The sequence below is a fragment of the Coturnix japonica genome, chromosome W (assembly GCF_054131305.1).
Source record: "Coturnix japonica strain WE chromosome W, WE-NBRP24, whole genome shotgun sequence".
Classification (NCBI taxonomy): domain Eukaryota; kingdom Metazoa; phylum Chordata; class Aves; order Galliformes; family Phasianidae; genus Coturnix; species Coturnix japonica.
In genome coordinates this window covers 20,227,834-20,243,928 of record NC_140701.1, presented here as the reverse complement: position 1 = coordinate 20,243,928, position 16,095 = coordinate 20,227,834, and the positions used below count along the sequence as shown (strand labels likewise).

At 47.6% G+C, this 16,095-nt stretch overlaps 2 pseudogenes; both read left to right on the top strand.

Moving 5' to 3' along the window:
- The first annotated feature begins 3,298 nt into the window (after nucleotides 1-3,298).
- On the top strand, nucleotides 3,299-4,233 carry LOC146754582 (olfactory receptor 14J1-like; annotated as a pseudogene).
- Nucleotides 4,234-12,377: 8,144 nt separating this feature from the next.
- LOC146754581 (olfactory receptor 14C36-like) lies at nucleotides 12,378-13,343 on the top strand (annotated as a pseudogene).
- Nucleotides 13,344-16,095: the final 2,752 nt, after the last annotated feature.

The following is a 16,095-nucleotide window of genomic DNA, read 5'->3' as shown; positions in this document are numbered from 1 at the left end:
CTACAAGAAATCATTGGCTTCACTCCCCCAACATCAAATTCCCTTGTGGTACACATTGAACATTCCCATTTTTGTCCATCACCCACCACGTGCATCCAGGTCCCTGGTCAAAGACAGTACCCCGGAGAGGTTTGCCCTTTCCAGACGCTGGAAGGACCCAAACCGTTTTTCCCAACACGCTCTTTATGTGTACTACAGGAACCTTATCTCCCTCCACGGTACGTAGGGAGCTGGATTGGTTAGGACCATTACGATTACTAGATCCTCGAGTGTTGACTAACCAGGTGGCTTCTGCTAAATGGTTCTCCCAATTTTTATATGTGGAGGGTGTTGCGCTCGGACCGGAGGGCGTTATGCTCGGACTGAAGAGTATTGTGCTCGGGCTGGAGGGTGCCACGCTCAGACTGGAGGGTGTCATACTTGGACTGGAGAGTGTTGTACCCGGACCAGAGGGCATTGTGCTCAGTCTGGAGAGTGTTGTGCTTGGTCCGGAGGGCATTGTGCTCGGTCTGGAGAGTGTTGTACCCAGACCGGAGGGCATTGTGCTCAGTCTGGAGAGTATTGTGCTCGGTCCGGAGGGCATTGTGCTCGGACTGAAGAGTGTTGTGCTCAGACTGGAAGGTGTCGCAATTGGGTTGGAAGGCATCATGCTTGGGCTGGAGGGTGCTGCGCTCAGACTGGAGGGCGTCGTACTTAGACTGGAGAGTGTTGTACCCGGACCGGAGGGCGTTGTGCTCTGACCGGAGGATGTTACACTCAGACCGAAGGGCACTGTGCTCTGACCGAAGGGCGTTGTGCTCGGACTGGAGAGCGTTGTACCCGGACTGGAGGACGTTATGCTCGGACCGGAGGGTGTCGAGTTTGGATTGCATACTCTCATTCTCGGCCCTGAGACTCTCTCTCTCAACCTCAAAATCTTCCCTCTCGGGAATGGTATTGAATAAGGCCCGATGAGCATTAGCTAGGCCTCAAGTCATTTGTGCCTCCTTAGATCTGCCTGAGCCACAACATTCCTGTCTCAAATATGCGGTCAAACACTCAGGATTCTTTAAGTGTTCAGGAGTAAAGCTCCATGACACTAGAGATGTCTGCCCTCTAAAAGTCTCTCCAAAGTCTCTCCACACTCCCTGCCACTCAGTATTCTCTGATTCTAGGGAAGACTTCCTCCTGATGTAACAAATGTAATAAATCCAAGAAGCAATAAGTAAAAAAGTCAACATTAAGTTCAGGGAGATTGACACAACTGACAGTGTGGTCCACTGGGACAACTGTTCATTCGAAGACTGCTTAAAGGATGCAAAGGAAAAAGGAAGAGCACGCTCAAAAACCACCATTTCCGTACTATTGGTTGCATTAGTTACATTAGTTGCTCCCTCTGGAGCTGCATGCAAATACCAAGTAAGCGTTGCTAACCATGCTTTCAATCTATTATACATTCCTATAAATTCATAGGAAAAAAAGGCTAGCTTAAATATAGTCCAATATTTTTGGAGCATTATAAAAGAGGAACTAATGAAATGCAGTACCTTATAAAGCAAACTTAGTAGAGGGAGCATTTTATTTATTTATTTATTTATTTATTTTTCAATAGAGAGGGAAAGAAAGTAAAAAAGCAAAGCTCAGCAGTGTTTATAAAATAAACCGGGGTATTGGCAGTCCGCCTGGCCTTTCAAGGTCAAGCTCACAGGTGCAGAATCGCAAACCTAAGATAGCTCCTTAACAAGGAAAAAAACTTGTAGCTCTGTTAACAACTAAAAGAGCAACAGAAGAAAACACAGAAAAACAGCAACTCAAATTGCCCGCATTCTCCACCAAAATCTGTCATGGTTTGAACGAAAAATCCACCTGCGTCCGTGGCAGGGGCCGTGGGCCCCGCAGGGGCCCTAGGCCAAAAGGAAAAAAAGTTAATTAGGAAAAAGAAAACAGCGGCAACGATCTAAGGAGGCACACTTATTTACTAAATACTATATCGAAATACAGGATAACACAATATAATACAATATAATTGAAAATTGAGCTAACGAATCAAGCAAAATAGGAGAGAGAATGAGTCCCGTAACCAAGAGGCCTACTGTGAAATCTAGGCGAGACGGCTGAAGGCTCCCACACACTCCCCTGAATGCCAGTACTCGAAAGACGTCAGTCTGTTCTACGACCAAGTTAATATAGAGTCCAGGTCCCGTGACCTATCGTGTTGTTCTCTGGGAGATGTATTCTTCTTCTGTAAGTTGCAGATTCAGTAAAATTATTCATGCTTTATATGATGTTATGATGTGGAATACTGATAGCAAAATTACAAAATTATTAAACCATGAGGAAGTGACTGAAGGAGAGTAGAGAAAGGGGAGAGAGATTGCAGGATATGTACGGTGTGAGCGGGCTGTGAGCTCACTCACAGACAATGACAAGGTAAGTCTCCCTGCAGACCATTTAGCTGCTTTTCATAGAGGGTTAACTTAATCTAGGACATCACGTAGCAGATCTGGCTGCAGGTACTGCATGTTTGTTTACTTTGTTAAAAGCCTTCTGCTCCAGCTGAGGGCTTTAGTGATGCAGTGTCAGAGCACAGCTCTGAAGGCAGCCTGCTTGTTGAGCTGCCCAGGGTGCTGCGGGGAGACATGTGGGGGGAAGAAGCCCCCCAGCAGGGCTTCTGCTGCCACAGCTGCTACCTGGGGCAAAGGGATCACAGTTCCACTGCAAAACTGTATGTTTCCTAGGGCCCTTTGCAACAGGAGAGCCAAGGCAGGGATTTTCCATTTCCTGTTCTTAGGGAAGGAAAGAGGATTGGTGGTAGATATCTAAATGGGTTGTCAACTTTGAACACAGCTCTGAGACTCCCAAATATTTCTTCAGTCCATCCAGAGTTTTGTGAACAGTTGTTCACAGGTTGTTCTTTCAGCCTCTCCTTCCTAAAAGGATGCAGTCTGTTTCAGTTACAGTTGTTTTCTGCAGACATTAATAGTTCACTTGTCCTGTTAACAGGCTGATATCTCTGAGACAATTTAAAGTGTACAGAGGCTGGGGCTGGGGTCTCGAAGAGCAGCTGCAGTAAAGAGGAAAATATCCAGGAGGCTGGAATACAATTATGAAATGAGAAGAAAGAAAGAGCTCCCTAATCTTCTACTCCTTAAAAGATGCTGAAGGTCATGAAAATAAATACAAGTTGTGGAGCTGAATGATCATTTTCCCATGGGAAAGGAAAAATTTATAGTACAGCAGGAGGAGTGTCACTGAGAAAGGTCTGGACTTGTCATTATCTTCTGCACTCTGAACAGGACTCCAAGACCAGGAACAGCAGATGTCCAACAGCAGCTCCATCAGCAAGTTCCTCCTTCTGCCGCTGGGAGACACGTGACAACTGCAGCTCCTGCACTTCTGGCTCTTCCTGGGCATCTACCTGGCTGCCCTCCTGGGCAACGGCCTCATCAGCACAGCCATAGCCTGCGACCAGCGCCTGCACACCCCCATGTACTTCTTCCTCCTCAACCTGGCCCTCCTCGACCTGGGAAGCATCTCCACCACTCTCCCCAAAGCCATGGCCAATGCCCTCTGGGACACCAGGGCCATCTCCTACACAGGATGTGCTGCACAGCTCTTTTTCTTTATCTTCTTTGCCTCAGCAGAGTATTTCCTTCTCACCATCATGTCCTATGACCGCTACGTTGCCATCTGCAAGCCCCTGCACTGCGGGACCTTGATGGACAGCAGAGCTTGTGCCACCATGGCAGCAGCTGCCTGGGGCACTGGGGTTCTCCTCTCTCTTCTGCACACTGCCAGTATGTTTTCACTGCCTCTCTGCCAAGGGAATGTTGTGAACCAGTTTTTCTGTGAAATCCCCCAGATCCTCAAGCTCTCCTGCTCAGCCGCCACCTCAGGGAGGTTGTGCTTAACATTTTTAGTTCCTTTTTAGGGTTTGGCTATTTTGTTTTCATAGTGGTGTCCTATGTGCAGATCTTTAAGGCTGTTCTGAGGATGCCCTCTGAGCAGGGATGGAACAAAGCCTTCTCCACGTGCCTCCCTCACCTGGTCGTGGTCTCCCTGTTTCTCAGCACTGCTTCTTTTGCCTACCAGAAGCCCTCGTCCATTTCCTCCCCACCCCTGGACCTGACAGTGGCACTTCTGTACTCAGTGGTTCCTGCAACACTGAACCCTTTTATCTACAGCATGAGGAACAGGGAGATCAAGCACGCTCTCAGGAAGGTGTTGCAATACACACTATTCCATCTTCAATAAAGTGCACGTCTTCCTCACATGATTTCCAGTGATGCTTCTTCATGTGTTATGCATCTTTGATTGTCTGATTGTGTGTCATATAGCAATCCACAAAAAAAAATGTTATTGAACTTTTAAATAAAAATTTATTTCACTTCACTAATTTCCGTTTTCTCACTCCAATAGCTCATGTAAACCCGGAACCACATTCCCTGAATAGGTTAAGGGATACCTAAAATGCTTTCAAAGTAGACTTTTCCTTACCTTTTCTCTCTTCCTACTTTGTCATTGCCTGGGGGAGGTACAGCCACGGACAGCAGCACAACAGGCTCTTTTCATTCCTGCTCTCTTTCCAGTGCTGCAGTGCTCTGAAGTCCTCTCATTTGTGCAGGCCTGAAGGTCATGTGTGTCTCACAACTGTCCTGTGGTCTCTACAACAGCACTCCAGGGCTGCAGTCATTAGGCAGCAATATGAATGGCTGTGTCAGAGCTGGTCTCCTTGCTGGCACTGCCATAACAAGAGGGTCACTTCAGAGCAGCACCAGAGAACTGGAGGCCTCTTCCAAAGCTGGTGTAAGGAATATACCTCAGGAACTGCTCCCTGAGAAGCCCTCGAGATCTTTTGGTGCTCTTCAGTGTGTGACCAGATCAGATGGAATAGTCCCATGGAGATCAGTAAGCGACTCAGGACAGTGCTGTGGTTTAAGGTTTATGGGTTGAGATAAAAAGAAAAGGATAATAATTATGACAAATGTATTTATAAATATATAATATATTTAGTATATTTTCACACATATAAAACATTTGCTGTTGCAAGCATATATGAACTAATCCCTATTCTTATCTGTTTGCAAGTCCAGGACTAGTTGCAGGGCTTTTAACAGCCACAGGGTTCACTGTAGGAGCTGAAGTGTCAGTGAAGAAGTCAGGCTGTTGCAGGAGTTGAAGGACCTCAGAGTTCATTGCCAGAGCTGGAACCACCATAAGGACATGTGATTATGTTGGAGCAGCCACTGGGCTCATTGGAGGGGTTGGAGAGACCACAGGGCTGTACCTCCTGGCACAGTGCACCTCCCTTGGGTGGCATTTGTTGCATTTTCTTATCGCAATACTTGGAATAGCTACAGGACCTGTAGCAGGAGTGACTGCAGAGCTCATTATGAGGGGTGGAGTGACAGCAGGATCTGTCCCAGAGCTTGGAGCAACCACAGGGCATGAAGCAAAACCTTGGAGCTGCTGCAGAATCTGTACCAGGAGTTGCAGAGGCTGCAGCACTGTCAGCAGATCCAACTCTCTAGATCTGGCACACTGCAGTCATTTGTGCATGTTTGGGATTAACAGGGCCACTGCAGACCTGCCCCCAATATTCTACCAGTTTCTCAGGATCCTTCAGTTGCTCAGAGATGAAGTTCCAAAGACCTGGGGGTGCTCACCGCTCCAGGCAGCTGCCCAGACCGTCCCACACCCCCTGCCATGTAGAGCCTTCTCACCTTGTGGCAGATATCTCACTGATATTCCTGAATAATTGTTTAACCTCAGTCATAGAATCATAGAAACACCAAGGTTGGAAAAGACCTAAAAGATCATCTAGTCCAACCCTTCACCTATTACCAATAGCTCCCACTAAACCATGTCCCTCAACACAACATCCAGTCGTTCCTTGAACACCCCTTGGCTCCCAGAGGAGACTATGTAAAATGTGTAATTCCTAATCATATCGACAATATTACTTCTAAAACCCAAAGAGGACCACAGAGCTCAATGTGCACAAAATTTCACTTTGTCAGCTGCCAATTTTATCATGATACAAACTAAGTTCAAACAGCATACCAAAATAAATACCCTAATCCAGCCCTCAGAGTTGACAAATGCAGCAAGGAAAAGAAGCAGCAAGCAAGGAGCTGTGCAATGCAGCTTCATGAGAAGACTCAACAAGCTATCCAGGTCCTTCTGTAGTTCCCTTCTCCCCTCAGGCATATGAACACTCCCTACCAACTTGCCCTTGCACAGCACTACCACACTGATGCCCAGCTGGCCCCTAGGCAGCAGAACAGAGCTAGATGAACTCCCACCCCTTCCAGTACTCCTCCTGCTTGCTGTCAGATGGTACAGAACGACCCTTTGGCCACTTTAAGGCATCTGTCCTCACTCTGTTCCCTCCCAGCACCTTGAGCCCTCCACTGACCATGGCCTTGGCTCTGTACAACACTACAGAGATTACCAAGTCCAACCCCCCTACCAAAGAAGGTTCCTTACACCATGTCATAGAATCATAAAATCACCAAGTTTGTAAAAGACCTAAAAGATCATCCAGTCCAATATTTCACCTATTACCAATAGCTCTCCCTAAACCATGTCCCTCAACACAACATCCAGTCATTCCTTGAACACCCCCAGGGTCAGTGACTCCACCACCTTCCTCGGCAGTCCATTCCAGTGCCTGACCACCCTGTTTGAGAAGTAATATTTCCTAATGTCCAGCTTGAATCTCCCCTGCGGTAGCTTGAAACCATTCCTTCTGGTCCTATCACTAATGACATGAGACGAGGCCGACCCCCAGCTCACTACATCCTCCCTTCAGGAAGTTATAGAGAGCAATGAGGTCTCCCCTGAGCCTCCTCTTCTCCAGGTTGAACATTCCCAGCTCCTTCAGCCTCTCCTCATAAGGCCTGTGCTCCAGACCCCTCACCAGCTTGGTTGCCCTCCTCTGAACAAGTTCCAGGGCCTCAATGTCTTTCTTGCAGTGAGGGGCCCAAAACTGGACACAGTACACGAGGTGTGGCCTCACCAGAGCTGAGTACAGAGGAACAATCACCTCTCTGTTCCTGCTGGCAACACTGTTTCTGATGCAAGCCAGGATGCCCTTGGCCTTATTGGCCACCCGGGCACACTGTCGGCTCATGTTCAGCCGAGCATCAATCAATACCCCCAGGTCCATTTCCTCTATACAGTCCTCCAGCCACTCTGCCCCAAGCCTGTAGCGCCGTCCAGGGTTGTTTTAGCTGAACTGCAGGACCTGGCACTTGGTCTTGTTGAACATCAACATCCTTTCCCTTGTCCACCAGACGGGTCACTTAATCATAGAAGGAGATCAGGTTGGTCATGAAGGACCTGCCCATTGTGAACCCATGCTGGCTAGGCCTGATCCCCTGGTTGCCCCGCATGTGCAGAGTGATCTCCCTCAAGACAATCTTCTCCATAACCTTCCGTGGCACTGAGGTCAGGCTAAAAGGCCTATAGTTCCCTGGGTCCTCCTTACTACTCTTTTTGTAGATGGGAGTCACACTGGCGAGCCTCCAGTCTTCTGGGACCTCACCAGTCAACAAGCAGTGCTGATAGATGGTGGAAAGCGGCTCGGCTTCTATCCATCTATCACATCCATCCAACACTTCCATCTATACATATCTCAGTCCATCTTTCTATTTTTCTATCAGGGCTAGTACTGTTCTACCCCTGCCCTGGGTTCAGTGCATGATCCATGCTGGTGAGGTGTGGTCTGCAGTGTTGTGAAGGCAGGGGAAGAAGAGGAAGGAGGAGATCAGAGCTGTGTGATACAGCAAAAAGAAATGCTTATCTCTCAGCATCTTCTGGTATCTGAAAGCCATACTGTAACTCACACAGCGAACCTTGTCCACAAGATAAAACAAACAGCCCTGTGGGGGCACAGCCCTTATCTAAACCTGAAGGGGAGGTGGATTTGATCTGAATGCAACCATTCAGGTATGAGACCTGAATTACCTCCTTGGTACAACCTCAGAACCTCAGTCTGATGAAAACCAAAATGTTCCTCTCTCTTTTCCTAGTCTACAGCCTCCAGTGACAAGAACTACTCATACACTAAAGTATTTTCTCTCTCAAGCCCGTTAGGTTGTCCCATATACTCGAGAGCTAAGGGCAACTTACCTTTGCCAACATCAGAAGATAAAGTGGATGTTCACGTTGGCTCAGTGAGTTGCAGAGATAGGACAAAAATTATCTTCTGTGTCACACGTTCCTCCCAGAGAAAGTAGAAAGAAAGGCTTGATGTTCTTTCTGTTTACATACCAGTACACATGTAGGTCTCACAGTGCACTGGCCCTGCAAACCAGGACAGCCTCTCTCCTTCCCCATCCCCAGCGCAGATGCATCCAGCTCTGCCATCTCTCCTCACCCACTGCCAACACCCCAAATACTGAAACCTGCTGATCTCAGAGTGTTTGAGCAAGGGCTGAGTCACTGATGAGATAAAGTCAGGTTGAAGTTAGCACAGAGTGAGTTCAGTACACTACGGTTGATTCTATTCTCCATCAGTTTCCTCAGATTCTCTTCTCTTGCTGACCATTCCCTCACTCCTTATCTCAACTACCCTTATTCCCCTTGTTTTTTTTTTACTTTGTATTATTCTTTAAAACTCTTTCTAATTCTCACATTATCCATCTTACAAGGGAGGGGTGGAACATGTACCTTCAGCAGCCACAGTGTTAACAGAGGACATGATAAACCATTGGTACTCACATCTGATCAACATTATCTAACAATCTATCACACCGCCAGTGCAGATCTATTGCATTCCAACATATCTTATCACCAGTCCATGAATATTTATTGATTGCACCGAGATCACCAGTGTCCTCTCCCCTTTCTATCTCTTTATCTCTTTTGGCTATCTAGGCATTTTTGTTTTGTTCAGCATCATGACAACTATGTGACTAACACAGCCAACAGAGAAGCTGAACAAGCCATGATGCCCCAGCATAGAGTGCCATCACACACATCTATTTACAGCAGACCAGAAGTAGACACGTGTTATTGTGGTCTTTTACTATCAACCCCACTGCACGTGAAGAAAAAAGGGGGGAAGCTGAAAAACTACATGAAAAAAACACGTTCTTCATATACAAGAGGAATTCAGGTTGTCTGCATTAGGTATTAACAATGCGTTGTTCCGGCAAACTAACCCAAGACTCCTCCCAAACACTCCCATCGTTCAGACCATGCTTGTGCTCTTCCTAATATCTGTAGGAGCAGGCACAGCGCTGCAGAGGGACTTTAATGTAATGTCACAGGTGTGACTGCCAAGATTGTGAGCAGGAAGGGTAAAATGGGGAAGAAAACCCACTAATGTCTTTTCAGAACTTGTTCCTGGTGCTAGAAACCATCTTACCTACATAAATGAATGGACACCACTTTGTGGTGCGTAACACCTGACAACACATCTGAACTGAAAGGCAAAATAAGACACAACTATTTTCAGTGGGATAAAAATATGCAAGAAAATAAATAAATAAATCACAAGTAAGGAATCAAAATAAACTTTCAGAATCAGAATTCCATCTCCAGAGGTGAGGGAGCACATGGTTATGGTGCTGCCCCATGCAGGGAGCATGGCAAGAGCCAACACCAAGCTGGTGCCTTGCCCTACAGAAGCCTGTTGGCTGGGAAAACTTGCAGCCAGAGTGCCTAAGGCCAATGATACGTAGGCAGGTGGGTGAGCTGGCAGCAGGCAAGGCAAGCTTGCCTGTCAGACAGCCTAGCCAAGGCCTGATTATTTCCACTGAAAGCTTTGGCGGAATCGAAACGTTTCCGTGGAACATTTCAATTCAGTCTAATCAGCATTTTTGGATGGAAAAGTCTTCTGAAGGAAAATTTACTTCCAACTCATTTATTTCCGTGGCCAATGAGTGTGGTGTGGGTGTAAGGCATGGGCATGTCAGAGAGCTGGCAATTGACACATCCTTTGGCAGGCAAGAATCATCTCCCTCCTCAGTATCAACATACCATGCCACCCTTAGCAAACACCAGAAACTGATTTTGGCCATGATTTGGTGCATTTGGGGAGACAGGCTGGAATGACATGCGTGGGGGTGGATTTTACTGCGAGCAAGTCACCAAAGAGCTTATCAGAGTCTTTGGTAGACCTTATCACTGTGAAACCCTGGAAGACCAGAGTGTGAGAGAAGAGCAAGCAGTGTCTGTTTGCTTCTAAGGATGGACGGGAGGTTCCACTGATATGCATTGTTAATCCTGTTATTCTTAAGAAACCTTTCATCCTTTATCACTGTTGTTTGGGAGAAGCTGGGATCAATTAACTGATTAGAAGAACTGTTTGAGGAACAGGAATGTCTTGCTTGTAAGTGAATGCTATATAAGATGTACGCTGAACACAATAGAGACTACACTGATGCTACAAGAAACTAAGAGAGCTCTCTAACTCGACTGAGCACCGACAGACATGCAGTCAAGAACCCTGGACCTAGAGCGAACAGGAAATCCTGTCTAGGCATGGCAATATGTGTGGCCATCTATTGTCTCTTTGACTGTCTTTCTGTTGTGTTTTTTTTTTAATTATTATTTTGTTCCCCAGAACAGTGCATTTCAGAAATGCACAACCTAATACTTTGTAAATTTGACACCAGATTTAAGTCTAAGACTTTCATCAGTGAAACTGTTTGCTTATGCCAGAATTACAAATACACCCACAGACATGCATAAAAAGGATATTTTTGTCCTACTTTTGTGCAGGTGTTGAAATTACGTGGATGCTATGCTAAGATGGACAAAGTGGGGGTTTCTGTGTGTTGTGTGCGCATGTGCAAAACTCGCCTTCAAAAACCCAGTATCTTTATGACAGTAAACAGGGGAATCACCAAACCAACTGAAGGATGAGAAAAGGGCCCCACAGTAAGGGAGAGAAAGAAACTGTCACAGAAACTGGGACAGGAAGAGTGAAAAGATCGTTTATGTCAAAGCTGTTAGAAGAATGGGGAGTGCAGACACTGAGTGCAATAACAAGGGGGATAAAGGCCATAAGGATGCAACAGCCTGAGAACAGTGAGGTGATTAGATGTCCATAGGGCAAACTGGAACCAGTTTGGGGGCTGCCCCTCCTACAGAGTTGAAAGTTTACAGCGAGGAAGACGATGAGCCTTCATCCCCCACCATCCCCACGACTCACCATGCGCACAAGGGGGGAGGGACTGCATGCTAATGGGGTCTCAGGAATGTAATGAATATGTATTCCAATTCCTGACAGCTATTGATGATGTATTAGTTCAGCCTATATTTGCAGCACACTTTCTCATAATGGTGTGCAAGTGAGGTGGAGCTATCCCCCTTACACCAGGGTGTATGCTCATCACTCATTAAACATACCTGCTTTAGAACTACTTTGTGGTTATGGAGTTCGATTCTGCAAGTCTCCTGGAAGTGTTCAAGGAACAACTGGATGTTGTGTTGAGGGACATGGTATAGTGGCAGCTGTTGGTGATAGGTGAACAGCTGGATTGGATGATCTTTTAGGACTTTTCCAACCTTGGTCATTCTATGATTCTATGATTCTCTGTCCTTGTCTGTGTACCATATTTGTTTCAGCACTCTACGGGAGGACTCACCACATGTCTGGAATTAATCACCAACCACTTGAAATCCGGTGTTTAATTCAACAGATTTCAAAGTACGGTCAGGATGCTGTTGTTTTTCAGGAGTTGTTGGCCAAGAAGACCCAGGGACATCTCAGGGAAGACGAGTGGGAAAGACAAAAATAACATCCTCTGCTGCTGAGCTGGGCCAGGCTCCTGGGACACAGAGAGATCATACAAGTGGGCAGCGCTGCAGAGAGAACTCTGTGCCAAGGAGAAGCTCTTGTGCACAGCACAGCAGGGCTGGGGCATGAGCTGCAGGTGACATGAGGATAGAAGAGAAGGGAGAGAGAGCTCACAAAGTGTGTATGGTGTGAGCAGGCTGTGAGCTCACTGCAGGAGCATTGCACACAGACCACGACATGGTAAGTCTCTTACAGTAGGCAACACAGCTTCTTTTTCAGGAGGGATCACTAGACTGGGGACATCCCATAGCACATCTGGCTGCAGGCACTTCATGTTTCTTTACTGTGGAAAAAGCCTTCTGCTCCAGATGAGGGCTTCTGTGATGCAGCGTCAGAACACAGCCCTGAGGGCTGCGTGACCCAGAACGGCTGCAGGCTGTGCAGCCGGGGCTGCAGGCGGGTGCCCAGGGCTGTCCTGCAGAGCAGGGTCCCTGCTGTGCCCCAGGGGCTGTGTGCCGGGTATGGGATTTCCAAAGGGAAAGGAAAACTTTTATAGTATACCAGGAGGAGTGTCTCTGAGAATGGTCTGGAATTGTCATTATCTTCTGCACTCTGAGCAGGACTCCAAGCCCAGGAACAGCAGATGCACAACAGCAGCTCCATCAGTGAGTTCCTCCTGCTGCCGTTGGCAGACACGCGGCAGTTGCAGCTCCTGCACTTCTGGCTCTTTCTGGGCATCTACCTGGCTGCCCTCTTGGGCAACAGCCTCATCAGCACAGCCGTAGACTGCGACCAGCCCCTGCACACCCCCATGTACTTCTTCCTCCTCAACCTGGCCCTCCTTGACCTGGGATGCATCTCCACCACTCTCCCCAAAGCCATGCCCAATGCCCTCTGGGACACCAGGGCCATCTCCTATACAGGATGTGCTGCACAGCTCTTTTTCTTTATCTTCTTTGCCTCAGCAGAGTATTTCCTTCTCACCATCATGTCCTATGACCGCTACGTTGCCATCTGCAAGCCCTTGTACTACGGGACCTTGATGGACAGCAGAGCTTGTGCCACCATGGCAGCAGCTGCCTGGGGCACTGGGGTTCTCCTCTCTCTTCTGCACACTGCCAGTACGTTTTCACTGCCTCTCTGCCAAGGCAATGTTGTCAACCAGTTTTTCTGTGGAATCCCCCAGATCCTCAAGCTCTCCTGCTCAGAATCAAATCTCAGGGAAGTTGTATTTATCATTTTTAGTGCCAGTTTATTCTATGGCTGCTTTGTTTTCATAGTGTTGTCCTATGTGCAGATCTTAATAGCTGTGCTGCGGGTGCCCTCTGAGCAGTGATGGCACAAAGCCTTCGCCACGTGTCTCCCGCACCTGACCGTGGTCTCCCTATTTATCATCACAGGCTTTTATGCCTATCTGAATCCCTATTCTGTCTCCTCCCCATCCATGGACCTGATGGTGGCAGTTCTGTACTCAGTGGTGCCACCAGCAGTTAACCCCCTCATCTACAGAATGAGGAACAGGGAGGTCAGGGATGTGGTAAAGAAAGTGATGACCAGATGTGTTTCAACTGCAGTGAACTGCCCATCTTTTGGAATTCATGACTTGTAATGCAGCTTTCTACTGAATCAAGCTCTCCTTTATTGTTTGTTTGTGGGGATACAAGAAAAGCTGTTCAGAGCAGCAGCTGTGGAGCAAGATAAACAGCATGGGAACCAAGGACACCTCTGCAAGGAGAAGAAGAGTCTCACAGCTCTGATTGGATATGTGCCTGCATGGACAGTTGAAAAGTGTTTTGTAGAATGCTTTGTTGACATATAAGGTGTTTGGGAAAGTTGTAAGGGCGGATGGGAAAGCTAGAAAATAACAACTTGTGAAGGTATATAAGGGATGTGAGAACTTGTAATAAACGATTTGGATCGTTCACATCTGAGTCCGTGCCGAGTCGCTGCATTTGTTTTCTTGGTTGTTTTTTTTTGTTTGTTTGGTTTTTTTTTGTTTTGTTTTTTTGTGGTTTGTTTGTGGATGAGCAAGGAGCTCATGCAGAAACTGAAAGGGAAGAAGAAGGTCCTTGAAATGTGGAAAAAGTGTCTGACCACATGTAGTCAGGGCCTGCAGGGATGGAACAAGGAAGTCTGAAGACCACCTGGGATTGAATGTGACAAAAGGATAATGAAAAATGCTTTTTAAAGTACGTTAGCAGTCAAAGGAAGACTAGGGAGACTGTGGGTCCCCTACTAAGTGAGGGGGGTGTTCTGGTAACAAGGGATTCTGAGAAGATGGAGATACTGATGGCCTTCTTTGCTTCTGTCTTGTGTGAAAAAGCTCTCCATCAGGAATCCCAGAACCTAGAGCTTACTGAGAGGGTCTGGGGACTGAGGGACTTCCCTTTAGTCAGGAAAGAGTTTTGCCACACCAATGTTCATAAATTCATGGTACCCGATGGGGTGCATCCATGGGTGGTGAGGGAGCTGGCAGAGGTGATTGCTGAATCGCTCTCTATCATATTTCAGACATCTTGGAGAACGGTGGAGGTGCCTGAAGACTGGAGGATAGCCAATGTCACTCCAGTCTTCAAAAAGGCAAGAAGGAAAATACAGGTAGTTACAGGCCAGTCAGCCTCACCTCTGTCCCTGGAAAGATGATGGAACAGCTTGTGCTGGATGCCATCTCTAGACAACTGGGAGAAAAGGAGGTTATCAGGAGTACCCAGCATGGGTTCACCAAGGGGAGGTCGTGCTCGACCAACCTTGTGGCCTTCTATGATGTTTTCACATCCTGGGTGGATGGGGAGAGAGTGGTGGATGTAGTCTACCTTGATTTCAGTAAGGCATTTGATACTGTCTCCCACGACATCCTTATAACAAAGCTGAGGAAATGTGGAATAGACTAGTGGACAGTGAAGTGGGTCGAGAATTGGCTGACTGGCAGAGCGCACAGGGTCATCGGTGGTGGTGCAGAATCTGGCTGGAGACCTGTAACCAGTGGTGTCCCCCAGGGGTTGGTGCTGCATCCAGTCTTGTTCAACATCTTCATCAGTGACCTTCACAAGGGGATATTGGTCACCCTCAGCATGTCTGCTGATAAAAAAAAGTTGGGAGGATTGGATGACACGCCTGAAGGCTGTGCTGCCATTCAACGAGACTTGGACAGGCTGGAGAGCTGGGCAGTAAGAAACCAGATGAGGTTTAACAAAAGCAAGTGTAGAGTCTTGCACCTAGGGAGGAATAATTGCATACACCAGGACAGGCTGGGGGATGAGTATCTGGAGAGGAGCTCTGCTGAGAGGGACCTGGGTGGACACCTGATGGATGACAGGTTGGCCCTGAGGCAGCAGTGTGCCCTCGTGGTTAAAAAGGCCAATGGCATTCTGGGGTGCATTAAAAAGAGCGTGTCCAGCAGGTCGAGGGAGGTGATCCTCCCCCTCTACTCTGCCCTGGTGAGGCCTCATCTGGAATATTGTGTCCAGTTCTGGGCTCCCCAGTACAAAAAAGACAGGGATCTCTTGGAAAGAGTCCAGCAAAGGGCCACAAAGATGGTGAAGAGCCTGGAGCATCTCCCCTATGAAGAATGACTAAGTAAGCTGGGTCTGTTTAGCCCTGAGAAAAGCTGACAGAGAGGGGATCTAATCCAGATTTATAAATATCTGAGGTGTGGGGGCCATAGTGACAAGGCCAGTCTCTTTACAGTGGTACATGGAGACAGGGCAAGGGGAAATGGACTAAGCTGGAGCATAGGAAGTTCTGCACGAATGTGTGGAAGAACTTCTTTACGGTGAGGGCGATGGAGCACTGGAACAGGCTGTCCAAGGGTACTGCGGAGTGTCCTTCTCTGGAGATACTCAAGACCATCCTGGACGCCTACCTGGTGTAGGGAACCTGATTTGGAAGGGGGCTTGAACTCCATGATCTATGGACGTCCCTTCCAACCCTTATGATTCTGTGATCCTGTGCGTAATGGGCACTTGAGACCGCAGAGTTATTTAGCTGACCAAATAGATGAGCTCACCAGGAGAAGAGACGGATCTTTCTCTGTTCCCCATCTACTGAAAATTCCAGAGCTTAAGGCATTCCACAACTGTGACACACCTACATTCTCTCACTGATGACACCTTCATTTGATCTGGGCTCTCATCTGAATGGCAGTTCCCTGGGGTGTCCAGCACACTCCCAGCCAGCTGGAAAATGCAGCTGAGGACCTTCAGGAAAGACATGCCCTGGTAGTCTCAGTGCTTGATGAACAACTGTGAGCCCCACAATGGGTCTCGTACCTGTGTGCCACTTTCTGAACACCAGTACCACGATGTAGATGCAAGGCCCAGCCAGGCTAAATCAAATCATGCTTCTGGAAGGGGATGCTCTTG